At 41.4% G+C, this 19,528-nt stretch overlaps 1 protein-coding gene across 5 annotated transcripts in view; it reads left to right on the forward strand.

Annotated features, from left to right (window-relative positions):
* Positions 1–318: 318 nt before the first annotated feature.
* SEMA6C (semaphorin 6C) overlaps positions 319–19,528 on the forward strand; it is a 134,844-nt gene continuing 115,634 nt past the window's right edge. For 2 of the 5 annotated variants that reach the window (XM_040411414.1, XM_040411417.1), the window contains exon 1: positions 319–461. The gene's annotated coding sequence lies outside the window, so the exon portion shown is untranslated. Of the gene's footprint in view, positions 462–516; positions 724–19,528 lie in introns of those variants that run through there. The other 3 variants (XM_040411418.1, XM_040411419.1, XM_040411416.1) reach the window with 2 other exon arrangements.

Here is a 19,528-nt window from a genome sequence, read left to right on the forward strand (position 1 = left end):
AGGGTCCTTGAGGCACAGTGCTAGGACCTGGCCATTGGGTCTGTGAGGTAGGAGGCATGAGGAGCCTCGTACCTCCATCACCGTAGGGTCCTTGAGGCACAGTGCCAGGACCTGACCATTGGGTCTGTGAGGTAGGAGGCATGAGGAGCCTCGCGCCTCAGGTGTAGATGCAGTGACAGATGACAGCTCTGGAGGCAGTGGGCGAGGCAGTGGCCGCCATTGGTCGCCGGCAGTGGGGGCGGCTCCAGATCCTGGCATGCAGTAGTTTTGTTTTTCTCTGCCTTCAGTTTGGAGCAGACTCGATCCCAGCAGGACTTATACCCCCGGCCCAGGACTCGGGGCATGTGCCACCCCTTCGCCCCCACTGCTGACCCCCCCTAACCCCCTGACAACCTACCGTCCGCCGAAGCCCCCCTCCAGAGAGGGCAGTAAGCTGCTCCTGGTCCTCCGCCGTCTACAAGGTAAGAGCCGCCTTTGTCTCCGTCCTCTCGGGATGTTGTCACCCTGTAGATTGCCAGCTCTGCGGTCCAGCTGCCGGCTCCGGCTCTTTTTGGAAGTTTGATGGAGACGGGTGAGGTGGCGGGCGGCTGCCGGGGGCACTGCCAGGAGGAGAGTTGGGGGGTCCGAATCCTGGCTGGAGGGCAATGCTAGTCTCAGGAATCGGCTCCGTCCTGCTGTGTGCATATATAGACACACGTATGTACTCCGCATATACAGACACACGTATGTACTCCGCATATACAGACACACGTATGTACTCTGCATGTACAGACACACGTAATACTCTGCATGTACAGACACACGTAATACTCTGCGTGTAGAGACACACGTATTGCTCCACATGTACAGATACACGTATGTACTTTGCATGTGCAGATACACGTATGTCCTACACATGTAGTGACATGTATTACTCTGCATGTGCAGACACCCATATGTATTCCACATGTACAGACACACATAATACTCTTCATGTACAGACACACGTATGTTCTCCGCATGAATTCTGCTGATAGGTTAGTGCCAAAGGAATAAAAGTTATTGTGCAAACACATACAATCACACATGTACAGATATATACACACGTGGACAGATATATACACACGTGGACAGATACACACACACGTGGACAGATATATACACACACACATGTACAGATATATACACACATGGACAGATATATACACACACGTGTACAGATATATATACACACACATGTACAGATATATACACACGTGTACAGATATATACACACATGTACAGATATATACACACGTGAACAGATATATACACACACATGTACAGATATATACACACATGTACAGATATATACACACACATGTACAGATATATACACACATGTACAGATATATACACACACATGTACAGATATATACACTCACATATGTACAGATATATACACTCACACATGTACAGATATATACACACGTGGACAGATATATACGCACACATGTACAGATATATACACACACATGTACAGATATATACACTCACATATGTACAGATATATACACATATGTACAGATATATACACACATGAACAGATATATACACACATGTACAGATATATACACACGTGTACAGATATATACACACGTGGACAGATATATACGCACACATGTACAGATATATACACACATGTACAGATATATACACACGTGGACAGATATATACACACGTGGACAGATAGATACGCACACATGTACAGATATATACACACGTGAACAGATATACACACACATGTACAGATATATACACACATGTACAGATATATACACACATGTACAGATATATACACACACATGTACAGATATATACACACATGTACAGATATATACACACACACATGTACAGATATATACACACATGTACAGATATATACACACACATGTACAGATATATACACACATGTACAGATATATACACACATGTACAGATATATACACACACATGTACAGATATATACACTCACATATGTACAGATATATACACTCACACATGTACAGATATATACACACGTGGACAGATATATACGCACACATGTACAGATATATACACACATGTACAGATATATACACACGTGGACAGATATATACACACGTGGACAGATAGATACGCACACATGTACAGATATATACACACGTGAACAGATATACACACACATGTACAGATATATACACACATGTACAGATATATACACACATGTACAGATATATACACACATGTACAGATATATACACACACATGTACAGATATATACACACACATGTACAGATATATACACACATGTACAGATATATACACACACATGTACAGATATATACACTCACATATGTACAGATATATACACTCACACATGTACAGATATATACACACGTGGACAGATATATACGCACACATGAACAGATATATACACACACATGTACAGATATATACACTCACATATGTACAGATATATACACACATGTACAGATATATACACACATGTACAGATATATACACACGTGTACAGATATATACACACGTGGACAGATATATACACACGTGGACAGATAGATACGCACACATGTACAGATATATACACACGTGGACAGATATATACGCACACATGTACAGATATATACACACGTGTACAGATATATACACACGTGTACAGATATATACACACGTGTACAGATATATACACTCAGACATACAATACAGCTGCCTTCATACATACACATATATACTACCCACAGAAACACACACAACCCTCCCAGCATACATACACGCACATACAGATACACACACACATAACTCCCCCTTCCCTCCCGTGTTGGGCTTCTGACCCACTCTCCGCCCTCCCTGTGGCACATGAGGGGTTAAGCAGGCCTCACATTCAGGATCTCTACTGGAAACCAGGAATCATTAACCCTTCAGCTGCCCCAGCCATCTACAACACCGTCCTGTGTGCGGAGCATCCAGAGATCCAACTACTGCTTAGATCTGTATCTGTAGTGCAGAGCATTATGTGTATGATACAGAGCGGTATATAACACGCAGAGCATTATGTGTATGATACAGAGCGGTATATAACACGCAGAGCATTATGTGTATGATACAGAGCGGTATATAACACGCAGAGCATTATGTGTATGATACAGTGTGGTATATAACACGCAGAGCATTATGTGTATGATACAGTGTGGTATATAACATGCAGAGCATTATGTGTATGATACAGAGCGGTATATAACATGCAGAGCATCATGTGTATGATACAGAGCGGTATATAACATGCAGAGCATCATGTGTATGATATAGAGCGGTATATAACATGCAGAGCATTATGTGTATGATACAGAGCGGTATATAACATGCAGAGCATTATGTGTATGATACAGAGCGGTATATAACATGCAGAGCATCATGTGTATGATATAGAGCGGTATATAACATGCAGAGCATTATGTGTATGATACAGAGCGGTATATAACATGCAGAGCATTATGTTTATGATACAGAGCGGAATATAACATGCAGAGCATCATGTGTATGATACAGAGCGGTATATAACACGCAGAGTATCATGTGTATGATACAGAGCGGTATATAACACGCAGAGCATTATGTGTATGATACAGAGCCGTATATAACATGCAGAGCATTATGTGTATGATACAGAGCGGTATATAACACGCAGAGCATCATGTGTATGATACAGAGCGGTATATAACACGCAGAGCATCATGTGTATGATACAGAGCGGTATATAACACGCAGAGCATCATGTGTATGATACAGAGCGGTATATAACATGCAGAGCATTATGTGTATGATACAGAGCGGTATATAACACGCAGAGCATCATGTGTATGATACAGAGCGGTATATAACACGCAGAGCATTATGTGTATGATACAGAGCGGTATATAACACGCAGAGCATCATGTGTATGATACAGAGCGGTATATAACACGCAGAGCATCATGTGTATGATACAGAGCGGTATATAACATGCAGAGCATTATGTGTATGATACAGAGCGGTATATAACATGCAGAGCATCATGTGTATGATACAGAGCGGTATATAACATGCAGAGCATTATGTGTATGATACAGAGCGGAATATAACACGCAGAGCATTATGTGTATGATACAGAGCGGTATATAACATGCAGAGCATTATGTGTATGATACAGAGCGGTATATAACACGCAGAGCATTATGTGTATGATACAGAGCGGTATATAACATGCAGAGCATTATGTGTATGATACAGAGCGGTATATAACACGCAGAGCATTATGTGTATGATACAGAGCGGTATATAACACGCAGAGCATCATGTGTATGATACAGAGCGGTATATAACATGCAGAGCATTATGTGTATGATACAGAGCGGAATATAACACGCAGAGCATCATGTGTATGATACAGAGCGGTATATAACACGCAGAGTATCATGTGTATGATACAGAGCGGTATATAACACGCAGAGTATCATGTGTATGATACAGAGAGGTATATAACATGCAGAGCATTATGTGTATGATACAGAGCGGTATATAACATGCAGAGCATCATGTGTATGATACAGAGCGGTATATAACATGCAGAGCATCATGTGTATGATACAGAGCGGTATATAACACGCAGAGTATCATGTTTTTGATACAGAGCGGTATATAACATGCAGAGCATTATGTGTATGATACAGAGCGGTATATAACACGCAGAGCATCATGTGTATGATACAGAGCGGTATATAACACGCAGAGTATCATGTTTTTGATACAGAGCGGTATATAACATGCAGAGCATTATGTGTATGATACAGAGCGGTATATAACACGCAGAGTATCATGTTTATGATACAGAGCGGTATATAACATGCAGAGCATTATGTGTATGATACAGAGCGGTATATAACACGCAGAGCATTATGTGTATGATACAGAGCGGTATATAACATGAAGAGCATTATGTGTATGATACAGAGCGGTATATAACATGCAGAGCATTATGTGTATGATACAGAGCGGTATATAACATGCAGAGCATTATGTGTATGATACAGAGCGGTATATAACACGCAGAGCATTATGTGTATGATACAGAGCGGTATATAACATGCAGAGCATTATGTGTATGATACAGAGCGGAATATAACATGCAGAGCATTATGTGTATGATACAGAGCGGTATATAACACGCAGAGCATTATGTGTATGATACAGAGCGGAATATAACATGCAGAGCATTATGTGTATGATACAGAGCGGTATATAACACGCAGAGCATTATGTGTATGATACAGAGCCGTATATAACATGCAGAGCATTATGTGTATGATACAGAGCGGAATATAACATGCAGAGTATCATGTGTATGATACAGAGCGGAATATAACATGCAGAGCATTATGTGTATGATACAGAGCGGTATATAACATGCAGAGCATCATGTGTATGATACAGAGCGGTATATAACATGCAGAGCATTATGTGTATGAGAGAGTGGCCCTCTATACTCCAGGCACAGGCTTTGTTGTAGCTGTCAGTGCGGAGGGGCCCATATCGGGGGTCTCTCAGCGTAGACCAGTGGACCCCTCCTTTGGGTCTTAGAGTTGAGTTGCATGCTCTCAGGGGTTAACCCCTTCCTTGCCGTCAGACTACCAGGAGGTGTAACAAAGGCTCTGGTGCACAGTGCAGTCCCAGGGGTCTCCTTTATAGAGAGCGGGGCAGTGTTTGGACGCCCCTCCTCCCCTCTCGCAGCGCTGTCCCTTTACCTGCAGCCAGAGGGGTAGGAAGACGGGCGATACTCACATTGTAGATAGAGGGGCGCTGAGGCCGGAGGAGGAGGTCCCCTATTATACCCCCTGCCCCAAGAGCTGACGATCAGTGTAGTGAGCTGACAGGGTGAACAACAATCACTCAATGCTGGAGGATGACTCTCATCATTTCATAGTTTATGTTGGTTTAACCCCATCTGTGCTGCACTTCCTCTACCTAAACCCATTACAACAATCTAAATTTTGCCAGCGGTGTCGAGACTAGAGAGAGGGAGAGATGAATAATAAGTGACCGTACAGTGAGCCGGGGAGACAGCAAAGCCGCAATCTCCGTGCACTAAGTACAAACCGCTCCGCGGTGAGCAGCCAGAGGAAGCGGATGGGACCACTCTGCAACCTGCAGGCAGCGTACTGACACTGCTACATGAAAGACGAAGAGTAATATAATACTGTACGGGCGGTATTATAGTAGTTATACCCTTGTACATAGGAACAGTATTATAGTAGTTATATTCTTGTACATAGGAGCAGTATTATAGTAGTTATATTCTTGTACATAGGAGCAGTATTATAGTAGTTATATTCTTGTACATAGGAGCAGTATTACAGTAGTTATATTCTTGTACACAGGAGCAGTATTATAGTAGTTATATTCTTGTACATAGGAGACAGTATTATAGTAGTTATATTCTTGTACATAGGAGGCAGTATTATAGTAGTTATATTCCTGTACATAGGAGCAGTATTATAGTAGTTATATTCTTGTACATAGGAGCAGTATTATAGTAGTTATATTCTTGTACATAGGAGGTAGTATTATAGTAGTTATATTCTTGTACATAGGAGCAGTATTATAGTAGTTATATTCTTGTACATAGGAGCAGTATTATAGTAGTTATATTCTTGTACATAAGAGCAGTATTATAGTAGTTATATTCCTGTACATAGGAGCAGTATTATAGTAGTTATATTCTTGTACATAGGAGCAGTATTATAGTAGTTATATTCTTGTACATAGGAGTGGTATTATAGTAGTTATATTCTTGTACATAGGAGCAGTATTATAGTAGTTATATTCTTGTACATAGGAGGCAGTATTATAGTAGTTATATTCTTGTACATAGGAGCAGTATTATAGTAGTTATATTCTTGTACATAGGAGTGGTATTATAGTAGTTATATTCTTGTACATAGGAGCAGTATTATAGTAGTTATATTCTTGTACATAGGAGGCAGTATTATAGTAGTTATATTCTTGTACATAGGAGCAGTATTATAGTAGTTATATTCTTGTACATAGGAGGCAGTATTATAGTAGTTATATTCTTGTACATAGGAGCAGTATTATAGTAGTTATATTCTTGTACATAGGAGGCAGTATTATAGTAGTTATATTCTTGTACATAGGAGCAGTATTATAGTAGATATATTCTTGTACATAGGAGGCAGTATTATAGTAGTTATATTCTTGTACATAGGAGGCAGTATTATAGTAGTTATATTCTTGTACATAGGAGGCAGTATTATAGTAGTTATATTCTTGTACATAGGAGCAGTATTATAGTAGTTATATTCTTGTACATAGGAGGCAGTATTATAGTAGTTATATTCTTGTACATAGGAGCAGTATTATAGTAGTTATATACTTGTACATAGGAGGCAGTATTATAGTAGTTATATTCTTCTACGTAGGAGCAGTATTATAGTAGTTATATTCTTGTACATAGGAGCAGTATTATAGTAGTTATATTCTTGTACATAGGAGCAGTATTATAGTAGTTATATTCTTGTACATAGGAGCAGTATTATAGTAGTTATATTCTTGTACATAGGAGCAGTATTATAGGTTATATACTTGTACATCGGAGGCAGTATTATAGTAGTTATATTCTTGTACATAGGAGCAGTATTATAGTAGTTATATTCTTGTACATAGGAGGCAGTATTATAGTAGTTATATTCTTGTACATAGGAGGCAGTATTATAGTAGTTATATTCTTGTACATAGGAGCAGTATTATAGTAGTTATATACTTGTACATAGGAGGCAGTATTATAGTAGTTATATTCTTGTACATAGGAGGCAGTATTATAGTAGTTATATTCTTGTACATAGGAGCAGTATTATAGTAGTTATATACTTGTACATAGGAGGCAGTATTATAGTAGTTATATTCTTATACATAGGAGCAGTATTATAGTAGTTATATTCTTGTACATAGGAGCAGTATTATAGTAGTTATATTCTTGTACATAGGAGCAGTATTATAGTAGTTATATACTTGTACATAGGAGGCAGTATTATAGTAGTTATATTCTTCTACGTAGGAGCAGTATTATAGGTTATATACTTGTACATCGGAGGCAATTTTCTATTAGTAAAAACAAGCAAAAATACATTTCTGTATCAGAACGAACAAACAATTATTTAGCTGAAATCATACTTATCTTCTAAAGAATACATTTATAATAACTTTAACTTAAGAGTCCATCACAAATAAATGGGAAAAAGGATTACTAAATAAACATAATTTCAGGATACTGGAGCCAAATTTACTCCAAATTTACATTCCTCCATAGTTTTTCATTCTTGCCCTTCCTCCTAACCTCTGTAGATCTGATACACCTTAGTTCTGACAGGATGAGGTTTACGGCTTCCCTATGATTGAAGGGCTCACTGTGGAGGACACTCTCGTTCTTGTATGCCAGTGGTAGTATTTGATGGTGGTAATAATCAGATGCATGGTCCTCCGGTCAATGTCAGCTACCTGTGATGCTACACCGTCTACAATGTCTAGGTAGGTTAGAGACTGCAGCCTTGGGATTTTTAGTTTGCTGGTTATCTGCTGCCATATCTGTCACCCTCCCCAGCACTCGGTTATAAAATGTTCCATAGTCTACTCCTGCTGACAGCCCAAGGGGCACATGCGATCTGAGACACTCAGAAATTTTAAATTGCCTCTGACAAAAAGCTTCCCATGCAACGACAGCCAGGCGATGTCAAAAAGCTTAGCAGGAAGCCTCGGTCCATGGAGGAACTGTAGACTTTCCTGCAAGGTGGCCGTTGTGCAGTCTCTCAGTGCTGGCTGCAAGTTATAGAAGGTCCTACAGATCCTAATATAGAGATCCTTCCTGGTCTTAGTCTCCAGATACACCTTATCTATTCCCCATTTCTTCAGGCACCTAAGACCATATTCCAGGTACTGGGCGAGGTAGTCACTCGTCCATCTCCCCCTCTTGAGACTGCCGCCTCGCACCCAAGACTCTGCAAAAGGCAATATCCAGTCCCTGACACTATTCACCCATTGGGGATTGTTGTTTGAGTCCAGGCTACCAAAATTAACTTTTAGAAACATGGAGTCAAAGAACACCCTTGGATTTATCATATCCAGCCCACCCTCTCTCCTCTGTAGGTAGGTGATCCATCTTTTTACTGGGTTCAACCTGTTTCCCCACAAAAGTTGGAAGAACAGGCTAAAGAGCCTAGCCGAGAAAGATGCTGGCAAAGGAAAGACGACAGAGACATATAAGAAGACAGGAACAGGTGAGGCTTCAACATATTAACCCTTTCTCTATAGGTCAGCCTCCAGTTCTTCCATCGCTGAACCTTTGCATTTCCGGATTCCAACTTTTCTTCCCAATTTAGTTTGGCGTTATCTTCCCTCCCAAATTTGACCCCAAAGATTTTAATATGGATGGAGGTCTTTGAAAATGGTGGCAGATCAAAGTCAGGATCAGAACTTAAAGTCCAGAGAGCGTGACTCTTCTCAAGGTTGAATAGAGACCCTGAGGCCTCCGAGTAGCTTCTGATGGCTGCTGACAACATCTGCCCCCTCACGAGGCTCAGATATCACCACAGTCACATCATCTGCATAGGCAACTACTTTCAAAGGCAAGCAGTGGGGGACCGGCACCCCTTGAAAATCACACTCCTGCAGTGATCTCAGGAACGGGTCTAAGGCAAATACATCCAGCACAGGACTCAACGGGCAACCCTGTCTCACCCCTGCCTCTACTTCAAAAGTGTCCCCTTGACAACCATTTATCAGAGGAAAGCTCTTCGCCTCACAATATAAAGTTTTCAGCCAATCAATAAATTGCCCCGGAATACCATACTTTGACAAAATGGACCATAGATACTCATGGTCTACTCTGTCGAGGGCTTTAGCCTGGTCAAGACCTACAACAGATCTCCCACACTTCAGAGCTTTACATCTCTCAAACATCTCCCTTATCGAGATGACTGCTCCAGAGTCACTGTGCCGAACTGACAGCCTGCCAACAGTGCCCGGGGCAAACAGACTTATCTAGAGAAAAGGATTTTTGCCAGAATCTTTCTGTCAACATTGAACAGGGCAATTGGCCTCCAGTTCTTGATGTCACTAGGCTCCTTACCTTTAGACAGAAGAATTAACTAGGACACCCTCATGGATGGAGGAATCAGGTGATTTTCTAGACAGGTTTTGTACACATCCATGAGAATTGGAGCCAAGATGTCCCTAAATTTCTTATAAAATTCTGCGGTAATACCATCTGGACCTGGTGCCTTCTTCAGATGTAACTGATCAATGGCCTCTTTAACCTCCTCCACTCTTAATTCTCCTGTCAAAGGAGAAAAGTCCACATCATTACTATCAGGGCCTGGAGTTGCCTCCAAGATTTGAGCCATTTTTTCTTTATCCAAAACCTTCTTCTGAAAAAAGTCAGCATAGTAAGATCTCACCACCCCCAAGATACCCTCCCGAGAATCCTGTAAAATGCCCTGGGAGTCAGTGAGACCTGCGACTGATTTATTAGCCACACATTCCCTGCAATTCTCAAAGGGATCAGGAGCCCCCAAGGACCCATAATCCCGTTCAAGAACCAGGGTGGTGTACCTGCTGTACTGATACTGCCTTATCTCAGATTTCAGTCGGTCGATCTTTTGTTTGTCATCCCCACCCACCTAATAGAGTGACTCCAGTTCTTTCCGTAGCCTGAGATACTGGCTATACTTACTCTTCCCTCTTTTAACAGACAGTCTCCGTAAGAGGGATCTGATCTCTTCCTTGACGTCCTCCCGCCAGTCCGCCATGTTGTCATAGAAATCAACTCTCTGTAGCTGAACCTGAAAAAGGGCATGGACACAATCCTGGACATAGACGTCCTCCAATATGCTGGAATTAAGCCTCCATAGCCCCCTACCAATATCAGAGCGTCTAGTGGCTCCCAAGCAAAAAAACAAAGCCAGGTGGTCAGAGTAGGGAACGACCTTCTCACTCATTCCGCTAACAGTCTCTGTAGGATTCACAAATGCCATGTCTATTCTACTGCTCCTGTCAGCACAATAATATGAGAAGTTTGGCTTTCTACCATCTTGGCTTTCTACCATCCTGTGCAAAGACATCACTTAGGCCAGCTTGCAATATCATGTTATGTAAGACTCTGGAGTCTCTGGCCACCGCTCTGCCCGAGGACCTGTCACCTGATGACAAAGTAACATTAAAGTCCCCCGCCATCACCACAGGTATAGAGGTAAAAAGATACTGCTTCATATCATTAAATAGCTGGATTCTCTCAGCCACTGTCTGTGGGCCGTAGATGTTAATGAAGCTGAGCCGTCGAACATGGATGGTCACTTCCAGCACCAGGCACCTTCCCATAGCTACCTCTGTTAACCTGTGCACAGTGACATCATTGGTATTAAACAATATGGCCACCCCAGCATAAGGCTCCACAGACAGTGACCAGTAAGAAGGACCAGACCGCCATTCACTCTCAGCCTCATGTAGATGCCCTAAGGTGGTCAAACGCGTCTCCTATAGAAAGAGGACATCTGCATCTAGATATCTGAGGTGGTTGTATACCGCGTGTCTGGTCCTTCTTACTTTGATGCTGTTCACATTGCTTGAAGCAATTTTTGGAGAAAACCCAGCCATCATAAGACTACAGAGAAAGAGCAGATAAGTGACTCCCATCATCACAGGTCAGAATCAGAGCCTCCATGGCTACCACCAGTCTCCATATCTGACTCTATCGGAGCTTCTACAGGAGGGGGCTTCTTCTTTGGTGGGGGGTCCCCTGTGTCTGCTTCACATTCGTTATCTATTCTCTGCAGCTCTTGCTCATAATCACCATCTGACTCTGATAAAGCCTCATATCTGTTTGACAGGACCATGACTCCTGCACCATTACTGACTTTTTTCCTGATGTTTTGGCCCATGTTATGTTCCTCCTCAGACTTACGGGAAGACTTATCTTTTTTCTTCCTTTTGTTCCTCTTGGCCTCTTCATATACAGAAGGTGATACAGAGGTGGCTGCCTGAGACTGGTCCTGAGTGACCACCTCCATAATGCCCTGAGTGTTCTCTGAAGTCTGAGGTTCTGGTGTTGTCTCACCTGACCCCTGTTGCATCTCTTGCCTTGTCAGTATGGTTCCTGACATCATAGTCTCCTCCTCTATGGCGTCTGCGACCTCCACTTATTCCTCATCTGGAAGCTCCCTGCATACGTTATGCCAGGCATCTGGGCAATCCTTATGTGAGTGGCCTATCTCTCCGCAGAGATTTCATCTAACATTCTTGCATGTTGCACTTAGATGGCCAGGCTCACCGCACAGGTTGCACTTGACCACCGTGCACACATTTGCCACATGACCGACCTTGCCACATTTGAAGAACTTCCTAGGTTGCCCAGGATAGAAGCAGACACCTTTCTCTCTACCAATAAAGGAGGAGTTAGGGAGATGTAAGGTGATGTTATTGTGCTGGCGCAGCTTCACCAGCACCTTCCACCCTCCAGTCCAGACACCATCATCATCCCTGTTCTTGGTGAGGTCAGACATGAGGTCACAGTGCCTCCGGAGCCACACCACAATGTCCTGGGGAGGAACAGATTCATTCCAGAAAATGACATTGACAATAACTGTGTTTGGCTTGGTAATTAAAAATTTATTCCAGCCCTCGGTGTCCCTAAACCTGGCAAAGTTTGCCCAGAACCTATCCAGACTAGACATGAGCTTAAAGCTGACATCATAGCCCTGTCTGTCTGGTAGGTTTATCACTGCCAGGATGTCCGTTAGAGCAAACCCCATCTGGTGGCACAGGAGTTCCTTCACCACAAACCTCCTATCTGGGAGGTCTTCTTTGGTGCTTTGGTGTTAAAACCTCACCACGTTCCTCCTCTTAAACGCCTGGCCTGAGTATTGGGGTGCATGTCTGCACTAGAGGGGACCGTCTCATCCGGTGTAGATTTTGTTAAGGGGGGAAATTACAGACATCATTCTGTACACTTTCCTGCCCCCGTCCACCTCAATCTCCTCCTCAGATGGCTGCATATCCCACAGAGACTGTACGTTATCAACAGCCCCCGACCCCTCAGGTACATTATCACTGTCCCCGGTCTGTGCCCCAGTAACAGAGCTCTCCTGCGTCTCCGCATCACCCTGACCCATGGATGAATGTCCACTGTCCTGCTGTTGAACTGTCTCTGCTGGGACACGGACCCTGATTGTACTCTAGAGGAACGGGATCCAGAGTCACTGTTCTGTCTCTGCTGTGAGAAACGTTCCCGGTTTCTGTAGGACTCGGCCACGGGCCCCATCCTGTCTAGGACACAGTCCATCTCCTTCACCACCTCCACCAGCTCTATGCTCAGTGAGTGCAGCTTGGTATCGTATAAGGTGTTACTATCGGGGTGCGCAGTTTTGAGGTTGTACACACAGTCTATCAGTTGTTTGTGGTGCTTTAACTCCCCCATTCTCCTTACCAGTGCCGGGATCTCCTCCGCTATCTGCAGCTCAGGTGCTCGTATGGTGTCCTTCACCTGCTGTCCTGGTCGGGGGTTCCAGGCTGTGTGGATTCACTGGTCTCCTGCTGCATTCTCTTTCCAAGATTGATGCTTGGACCTGCAGTTGCATCTGCTGAGGCTTGTTCACACTTTGCAGACATGGGATGTTTGGGAACTCTTTAGGACATTGCTGCAGATCTTGTGCGGCCTTGGCAGGTCATGCTGGAAACCACAACTTGTTGTTTTAGGTTCTCTTGTAAGGTTTGTCTCTCCAGAGATATCTGTCTCTGTCTATGTGCAGGAGAGGGGAGCTGCTCACCTGCTGCATGGCCTGTGCTCATCATCACCTCTGCACCTTGCTGGCTGGGCCTGGAAACTGCTGCAATCTTCACTGCACTCACCTTCTTGTGTTCTTCTTTCTTCATAACAACAATGTTACTTCTATTCTATTTCTTCTGATGCTGACTGGAAACTTTGGGATTACTATCCACTTTAGAAATGGTTTGGGAGTTTTCTCCCAGTGTAGGCCTGGAAGCCTGGGCCTTGCTGAGGGACGTTCACCACCCAGGGTGTCCCCTCCCTGGGCTTTCTCCAGACATCAGGAGAGCGCTAACACAAGTCCTCACAGCTAGGAGCAGTATTATAGTAGTTATATTCTTGTACATAGGAGCAGTAATATAGTAGTTATATTCTTGTACATAGGAGCAGTATTATAGTAGTTATATTCTTGTACATAGGAGGCAGTATTATAGTAGTTATATTCTTGTACATAGGAGCAGTATTATAGTAGTTATATTCTTGTACATAGGAGCAGTATTATAGTAGTTATATTCTTGTACATAGGAGCATTATTATAGTAGTTATATTCTTGTACATAGGAGCATTATTATAGTAGTTATATTCTTGTACATAGGAGCAGTATTATAGTAGTTATATTCTTGTACATAGGGGGCAGTATTATAGTAGTTATATTCTTGTACATAGGAGCAGTATTATAGTAGTTATATTCTTGTACATAGGAGCAGTATTATAGTAGTTATATTCTTGTACAGAGGAGGCAGTATTATAGTAGTTATATTATTGTACATAGGAGCAGTATTATAGTAGTTATATTATTGTACATAGGAGCAGTATTATAGTAGTTATATTCTTGTACATAGGAGCAGTATTATAGTAGTAATATTCTTGTACATAGGAGGCAGTATTATAGTAGTTATATTCTTGTACATAGGGGGCAGTATTATAGTAGTTATATTCTTGTACATAGGAGCAGTATTATAGTACTTATATTCTTGTACATAGGAGGCAGTATTATAGTAGTTATATTCCTGTACATAGGAGCAGTATTATAGCAGTTATATTCTTGTACATAGGAGCAGTATTATAGCAGTTATATTCTTGTACATAGGAGCAGTATTATAGTAGTTATAGTCTTGTACATAGGAGCAGTATTATAGTAGTTGTATTCTTGTACATAGGAGCAGTATTATAGTAGTTATATTCCTGTACATAGGAGCAGTATTATAGTAGTTATATTCTTGTACATAGGAGCAGTATTATAGTAGTTATATTCTTGTACATAGGAGCAGTATTATAGTAGTTATATTCTTGTACATAGGAGCAGTATTATAGTAGTTATATTCTTGTACATAGGATCAGTATTATAGTAGTTATATTCTTGTTCATAGGAGGCAGTATTATAGTAGTTATATTCTTGTACATAGGAGGCAGTATTATAGTAGTTATATTCTTGTACATAGGAGCAGTATTATAGTAGTTATATTCTTGTACATAGGAGCAGTATTATAGTAGTTATATTCTTATACACAGGAGCAGTATTATAGTAGTTATATTCTTGTACATAGGAGCAGTATTATAGTAGTTATATTCTTGTGCATAGGAGGCAGTAATATAGTAGTTATATTCTTGTGCATAGGAGGCAGTATTATAGTAGTTATATTCTTGTACATAGGAGGCAGTATTATAGTAGTTATATCCTTGTACATAGGAGGCAGTATTATAGTAGTTATATCCTTGTACATAGGAGCAGTATTATAGTAGTTATATTCTTGTACATAGGAGGCAGTATTATAGTAGTTATATTCTTGTACATAGGAGGCAGTATTATAGTAGTTATATTCTTGTACATAGGAGGCAGTATTATAGTAGTTATATTCTTATACACAGGAGCAGTATTATAGTAGTTATATTCTTGTACATAGGAGCAGTATTATAGTAGTTATATTCCTGTACATAGCAGGCAGTATTATAGTAGTTATATTCTTGTACATAGGAGCAGTATTATAGTAGTTATATTCATGTACATAGGAGGCAGTAATATAGTAGTTATATTCTTGTACATAGGAGCAGTATTATAGTAGTTATATTCTTGTGCATAGGAGGCAGTAATATAGTAGTTATATTCTTGTACATAGGAGCAGTATTATAGTAGTTATATTCTTGTATATAGGAGGCAGTATTATAGTAGTTATATTCATGTACACAGGAGGCAGTATTATAGTAGTTATATTCTTGAACATAGGAGCAGTATTATAGTAGTTATATTCTTGTACATAGGAGCAGTATTATAGTAGTTATATTCCTGTACATAGGAGGCAGTATTATAGTAGTTATATTCTTGTACAGAGGAGCAGTATTATAGTAGTTATATTCTTGTACATAGGAGGCAGTATTATAGTAGTTATATTCTTGTACATAGGAGGCAGTATTATAGTAGTTATATCCTTGTACATAGGGGGCAGTATTATAGTAGTTATATTCTTGTACATAGGAGCAGTATTATAGTAGTTATATTCTTGTACATAGGGGCAGTATTATAGTAGTTATATTCTTGTACATAGGAGCAGTATTATAGTAGTTATATTCTTGTACATAGGAGCAGTATTATAGTAGTTATATTCTTGTACATAGGAGGCAGTATTATAGTAGTTATATTCTTGTACATAGGAGCAGTATTATAGTAGTATTATTCTTGTATATAGGAGCAGTATTATAGTAGTTATATTCTTGTACATAGGAGCAGTATTATAGTAGTTATATTCTTGTACATAGGAGGCAGTATTATAGTAGTTATATTCTTGTACATAGGAGCAGTATTATAGTAGTTATATTCTTGTACATAGGAGCAGTATTATAGTAGTTATATTCTTGTACATAGGAGCAGTATTATAGTAGTTATATTCTTGTACATAGGAGCAGTATTATAGTAGTTATATTCTTGTACATAGGTGCAGTATTATAGTAGTTATATTCTTGTACATAGGAGCAGTATTATAGTAGTTATATTCCTGTACATAGGAGCAGTATTATAGTAGTTATATTCTTGTACATGTAATTTAATTTGTGTCTCTTGGGCAGTGCTGTAATATAGGAATGTTTTCAGTCTTGTTGTCTATTACTGTGTCTTAGAATCTTGTTTTTGGAACATTAGCTGATGTCACTGACATGGTTGTTTTTTTACCGGGTCATTTTTTCCAGACGGGTCTTTATTTACCCTCTGGTTCCTTTACATTGACTGTAGAGGGGATGAGACTATACAGTATTATATGCTCAGATAAATCATTATGGCACGGTTATTCTACGCTCCATACTGGATATTCCAGGGTGACACATCTGCAGGAGAGGAGGGGGGGGGGGGCAGGAACTGGTTATGTGTATTGTTCTTCAGCACATTCCTGTATATGAGACTTTTTTGGTTGGTAATGCTGGTAGTTTTTTCCCTCGCCTGCCCCAGCACTGTATAATTGTCTGTTAATCTATTCCCCGTTACATAGGGAAAAGTAAACAATCGTACAATTTACCTGGGAAAGGGGCCACATGCTTCTAACTGCATAATGACAGGAAATAGGAAACCGCCATCTCCACTCAATCTTTGTACCGTCAGAGTATTCCCGTACTGAGTTCCAGAATGTGAAATTACTAATACGGCCATTGGACCAGATGGAACAAGGGAAATATTTTGTCGATGGGATATTTTGTCACTTTGGACTGGTACATGTGGTGATGTCACTACTTGCTTTTTTTTTCTAGGGAGGGGGGGAGCCAGCCCACAAAATGTCTGCCTACATCACAAGTCTTACAAATCTGCCTAGCAACCAGGATTTTGGGGCTATAGATGGATGGGGTGGCACAAGGGTCCGGAGATGTAGGAGGGCAGATATTGGGAGTGCTGCTTCCTGATTCCCTGGTGCCCTCGGAGTGGAGACGCGACTAGTCTGACACCCGAGGGAGATGAGGGAAAGGTTAGACATAGACTGCACACATGGAGACGAGACAGCCTCATGTGACACACTCATCTGACATGAAGTTCTGTATATCTTCTCCACCATCAGACAACATGGCGACCAGAATCAATACCGCCCTGTCTTGTCTGAAGAGCTTACAGTTATATGACACCTGCCATGTGCAGAGAGGCCAGGAGGAGCATGTCTTACAAATGTGTAATCTACCATCTGTCTATTATCTTTCTATCTATCTATCTATCTATCTATCTATCTATCTATCTATCTATTATCTATCTATCTATCTATCTATCTATCCATCTAGGTCCATCTCACTATGACATTAGACAGGGCTCTTGTATTTTCCGCACTTTACATTTCTTGAGCATTGGGTGTGTTTGGAGGAGAACATCTCCATGTATGATCATGAGAAGACTCCAGCTTTAGACAGACTGGAGGAGAAGACATCCTGGGGTCTGACACCTTGTCACCGGAGGTGGGGGATGACCAATGGGATGTCAGCTATGGATCTCTCACGCCCCATTGTATAATAGTGTAGTATGAAGGCGATCTGCCATCCAGGGGTCTGGGAAAGCTGGGTGACCTCCCTGTGGGAGCTCTGATGGTCACCACATTGGTAGGCAGCGAGCCACAGCCTGAGGAAACTGAATCCAGATGGGCTGTGTGGCTGGTAAGCTGCCAGGGACCCAGGTGTGGGGGCCACTCCAGACAGAACAGTTTGGGAGCAGATGTCACAGGTTTATTAGCGGGCGGCGCTCCGGCTCTCACATGTTACGGCTTTGGGTTTTTTCCAAAGCATTTTTTTTATCCGTGAGGAACATTGTTAAGAAATGAGCGTGTCCTCACTGAGAAACCAACAGAGACCCGGGGTCAGCATGGGGGCGATACACTGAACCTCTGCACTGCCAGGGGGAGCGCCACCGAGAAACCCAGTGCTCGATCTCATATCTATGTAGAACTAGAAGTAGCAGCACTTCTGCTACTTCTAGTTCTACATATATAATTGCCATGGTAGCTTGCACCTGCTATCCACCTGGAGGTGCTGGTTCAATCTTTGATTCTTCTCATATCTATCTATCTATCTATCTATCTATCTATCTATCTATCTATCTATCTATCTATCTATCTCATATCTATCTATCTGTCTATCTATCTATTTATCTCCTATCTATTTATCTATCTATCTCATATTTATCTCATATCTATCTACCTATCTATCATCTACCTCTAATCAGCCAGGGAACATAAGAACCCATGTAAACTGTGCCATGTCAGGGACACCTAGGCTCGGTTCCAGGACAGTTGCGGGATGCTGCTCTTAAATAAACTTTGCGTCCCCTGGTAGAAAGTATGTGCCCCCTCCTGGCGGCTCGGGGCTGGCGTGCTCTCCTGCTGTAGTTTGTCTTGTCATTTGGTGATTACGGAACAGTTGGGCATGTCACCCTGTCGTAGCCCCGGGTCCCACGCCATACTGTTGTGGAAATAATACAGTTACACCATCTGTTACCGGTCATTTTGCCACCACGCTAGATCTAGTAATACGCCGATGTCATTGCAAGCTCATATGTTAAAGGGACCAGTATATATGCCATACAGCTGCAACTCCCAGCATTCCGTGCCTAATAGGTGTTGTAGTTTTTACTATCAGAGCCAATATAATTTTGAATTGAGCCGGAAAAGACACTAAAGCTCTTCGTTCTTC

Source organism: Bufo bufo, chromosome 11 (genome assembly GCF_905171765.1).
Source record: "Bufo bufo chromosome 11, aBufBuf1.1, whole genome shotgun sequence".
Lineage (NCBI taxonomy): Eukaryota > Metazoa > Chordata > Amphibia > Anura > Bufonidae > Bufo > Bufo bufo.